We start from the raw sequence: 5,028 nt of genomic DNA, 5'->3' as shown, positions 1-5,028 counted from the left end.
GAAATAAGTAAGGATTTTATGGTGCGGCCAGTAGCCTTAAAAGGTATCTCTTGCAAAGTAGCAAATGACGAGAAAACATATATGAAAAATCAACAAGTTTTTATACCATTTGCATTATATGCTTTCTTTCTATCAGAAACTATGGAGCTTCTTAGTAGACTCCAACGAGTCATGTATAGTAATGTTATGACCCCAAGATCTCTATATGTCATTTTATAATAAAAAAAAATTGTCATCCAATAATTAATGGCACAACTTATTTTGTGTTTGTCTTCCCATTCAATATAAACTCTTATATCTTTTAGTTTTAAAATATTATTTGTCTAACATGTTGCTAGTTTTAGTATAATATGCCTCCTTTCATTAAAATATATAGTTTTAGTATAATATTCATCCGTTCAACAAGCTTATATAGAACAAACAAATATAATTATAAATAAATAAATTATTGGTGTTTAATAATTGTTTCAAAGTGTATATATAATTACGAGAGAATCATGGGAAAATCTCTCCATTGTCCACCGGCCACATTATTTTATTTGATCATCAACCATGACAATGTCCAAGATTCTTGTGACAATACCTGTTTAATTTTGGTCGGTTTCCAAGAAAACAATAGATCATATGAACACACGATTAGTTTTTGAAGTTTAATCTTTTGTATGTAACACGCAGCCATAAAATTATTAATTAACCAAAGGGGACCATGGAAATCGAAGTTTTGAGAAGAAAAGTGATATTCTCAAGGTTCAGCTGAAACAATTATAAGGAGTCTAAATTAGTTGGAATTTCGAATCTCCAAGCATAAAAAAATATTCTTGTTCTCGTGTCTTCACTAAAAATCAAACGTAGCATTTGTTTTGTTTTGTTTTTAAAACACTTCAATTGAACATTTTGAATTTAATGGAATTCTATATATGTTGGGTATACATGATTTAAATAATTATAGTATATATATTATTAAGATGCTTACCTACAACTTGAATGTAATTTACGTTAATTCACATATCAATTGTGAGACCTGTTTATTAGCGATAAGCAGTGTTGACTTATTTATAGATAAGATTTGTATAGATTTATGTTTTTGTATTTGATACCCCATGTTTAGGCATGTAAATCTAAATAGAATGTTATTTTAATCTAAAGTAATAATCAAGCCGAACGTCTTATAACAAATGGGTTATGATAATTTAAAATGAATTTCAAATTCTACATAGTGCAAAACAACAACAAAACTCGGTTAATATATATATTTCAGATAAGTGTTTTTAGAGTCTAAAATTAAGAATATCCATAATGCATAGTTTAATTAAAAAGTTGAATGAAGTGATATACTCCGTTGGTATTCAATAGATTAAACTATATCATTGTGGATGTCATGTCGGCATTCAATGAATACAAAATTTAATGACCATCGAACTCTTCAATGAGATGGAAAAAAAAAACATTTTAATTATTAAAAATATATTTCATTGAACTTTGTAGAGTTGAGTTCAATGCATTGTAAGAAAATAAATATACAATTGTATAAAAAAATAAAATGATGATGTGTTAATTCATTAAACTTTAATAAATTCAATGCATTGTGGATGTCCTAAGAGAAAACAGAACTATATATATATATATATATATATATATATATATATATATATATATATATATATATATATATATATATATATATATATATATATATATATATATATATATATATAAACTAGGCCGATCAAACTTATAACAGTTCAGTTATGACAGTTTAAAGTGGAGCAATTGTAAAGCCAAGTTTTGGATATGTTCCTTTTAAGTTATTTTAATATTTTGGATGTTGGATCTCTGGTGGCCAGGGCGTGGTAATGGAGTCCCAGTATATGGCCAAGGCTAGGGTTTTCGTGGACTTTAAGTTAGCATTACGTGTAGTGAGTTTGAATCGAGTATTAAGAACAAAATCAATAACAGATTGAGTATAAAACACAATCGTAAATAAGATCTGTTTGGCTCGTCGATTTCATCTGAATGAGTATACAAGTACACAAGAGAGTAAAGAATGAAGTGCTCAAGAGCTACTCTCAACTCCTATACTAACCCTATTTATAGGGTTAAGCAGACGTACAAAAAATACATAAGGACTAGACATTAAACTTCGACACCAAACATTGCCTAACATAATACATACAACACAAAATACTTGACTTCGACATTGACACTACCCAGACCTAAAAGTACTTCGACATCTCACTAGATATTTCGACCCTTACAATCTCCCCCTTAGTGAGAAGTGTCGAACTCATGCCATCATCTTCATGGCCTGGTGAAGTAGCCAACGAACCTCCATATACCAAATAATCGTCTTTCAAACTTTAGCTTTATCTTCTGCACAATTCTTTTTGCAATTGCTGAGACGAACCAGAAGACTTGTATATTAAACTACGACATTGCATATCTTGCCACGACGTGACCGTTGTTTAATGACAAACCCTAATATGGGGTTTGAGCCTCTATTTAAGTGAATATGATGGCTAATGTTTCCCACCCTTAGCCTCATTCAATCGCCCTCAGCCTCCAAGAGGAAACCCTAGCCTACATAGCTAATCTTTGAGCTTTTGTGTGTTTTGGTGGCATTTTGAAGAATAAGAAGGCATATTTTATCTTGGTTTCAGAAATCAAAGATTCCCATCTACCTTGAGCACATTTATGGACTTTAGTAAGTCCCCAAGATCTAATCTTTATGCTATTTAACTCTAGATCTAGTTCTTTTGTCCCTAAATCTTCATGATGTGAGAAATTGGAAGGTTGGATCTCATAATATTGGAAACTTTATGGATCCATGTGATCATTCTAGCGTTATATGGTCCAGATCTGAGGATCTATGTTGTTTTTGGTTCCATGCTCAAGTTTAAGTCCTTATTGCCATATTTTTGACCTAAAATGGAAGGTACATGCATTGGACATGCATGTTTATAAAGTGATGATTTTTAGGGCTTGTTAGGAGTAAGGAGCCCTTTCTCGAAACTTTGGGTGAGCAACCCTAGAGATTGGGTGCTTAATGAGGGTCTTGATGCATTTAGTCATCCTTAAGGAATTAGGGTTTGGGATCTTGACTTGTTGAGGTGTCTTGATGGATAAAGTTGGAAACTTTGTCCATCAAGATAATGGGAAGGGCCAGATCTGAGCTTTGGAGCTCTTGAAGTCGTAGGAAATGGCTTAATGGATTAAGTTGTTCATACCAGTCCCCACGGAGTGACCTTAGGTTGCCACAACGTGTCGACTGGGTTGGAACCCGTCTGCTTTGTAGTTTAGTAGCCATGATGAGGAAAACAGCTGGAAGTTAGCTTTTGACCATGGACCGTTGACTTTGACCAAGTTTGACTTTAGGTAATTTAGGGTATTTTGAGTAGTAGTTTGAGGCTTGGTCCATGTGTGTTGTACAGGTGACCCGTAGAGTCGGTATTTGGAGCAGCATTCAGTTCAACTATCTTTCAGACATTAAGGCGAGTTTTCCTCATTGTACTTGTGTGTAGAGGGCACCAATATCATCCCACTAAGTTATGTATCCTTATAGAGAGAATGATGTTATGTTAGTTATATGACAGACTGGTAGATCTGTATGATTACCTGTGCTCATTGGTTATATGTTAGACTGGTAGATATGCATGATTACTTATACTCGCTGGTTATGAATTATTATTGCATATGTCGACATGTTATTGTTTTGATGGGTTGACGCGATCATGCTTTGTTCTGAAGTCCAAGATGTTGGGTTTTAAGCACTATAACACTCCTATGATGCACATGCAACCCTAAATGCTTTGGATCTATGTTTTCTCTAATTATACATGCAATAAAATTTCCAAAGCATGAAGCCTGCAACTAGCATACAATTTGGTACAAGAATCATAAAATCAAGTTAGAAGAATACATCTTTATTGCAGCTTGTAGTTTTGGCCTTTCAAGAGCTTATCACCTCAAGTGTGATGCCTCAAATGGTTCACAAACACCGTGAACAAATGATGACTTTGAGAGAGAGGGTGGAGCATAAAAAATCGTTTATATGAACTCTTAGAACACATAGGTCAACCGATTTTGGCTAAGGGGTAATATTTATATAGTGTAGGATTCCAAGAGTCATGGGTAAACCCTAATCCATACACTTGGGTTATGATCCATATCTCATGAGGGCTAACTCTTATGGATACTTACATAAACTTAGCCCATCATGGATCAATAGCCCAAACACTATATATCACTGATTTACGTAATCAGTCCCTGTTAATTTAATTAGTCTCTTTTGATCACAAAATTAATTTCAAATTAATTCTTGATCAATACTAATTAAATAATATGATTTCATATTAATATATTATACTTGTAATATATTAATAAATCATAAATAACCTCTTTCTCAAATGTCCATCCTATCAGATTGTTCTGGTGAAGGCAACCCAAATAGACCATGCTACTCTCGGGTCGAGTACATACCAATTATAGTTATGGGCTTAGACACCAAATCCAACAAAAGATACCCTAGCAGGCCAATTGATATTGTAGGCCCAAGGGAGCAGTCCAACTTATGTTGTAGGCTCGGGAGCGGTCCAACTTATAGTTGAAGGCTCGGTGGCGGTCCAGCCTAGTGTTGCAGGCCTGATCTGCGTGCATTGTATTATGATATTTTGTAGGGTACCTTAGGGGAACTCACTAAGCTTTGGCTTATAGTTTGATGTTTGATTTCAGGTACTTCAGAGAACAGGGGAAAGGAAAAGGCTTGATTGTGCACATCATCCTGAATTTTTATATGAATTATGATTTTGGGGTACTTTGATTCATGTTTTTGGTTTTGAGAAACTATGTTTTTATGTAACTTATGTATTTGAAATAGTTTGAAAAAATGAAAATTTTTGTCATAAGTTTGGGATGTTACAAGTTGGTATCAGAGCCCTGGTTTGAGAGAATTAGATGAACACTTGTGTGATTCTAGACACAAACTAAGGATCTGCAAAATGTTTTTCAAAATTTAACTCTAAAAGAACTGAC

This window comes from Lactuca sativa, chromosome 8, assembly GCF_002870075.4.
Source record: "Lactuca sativa cultivar Salinas chromosome 8, Lsat_Salinas_v11, whole genome shotgun sequence".
Taxonomy (NCBI): domain Eukaryota; kingdom Viridiplantae; phylum Streptophyta; class Magnoliopsida; order Asterales; family Asteraceae; genus Lactuca; species Lactuca sativa.
Note: the sequence above shows the minus strand (reverse complement) of the source record.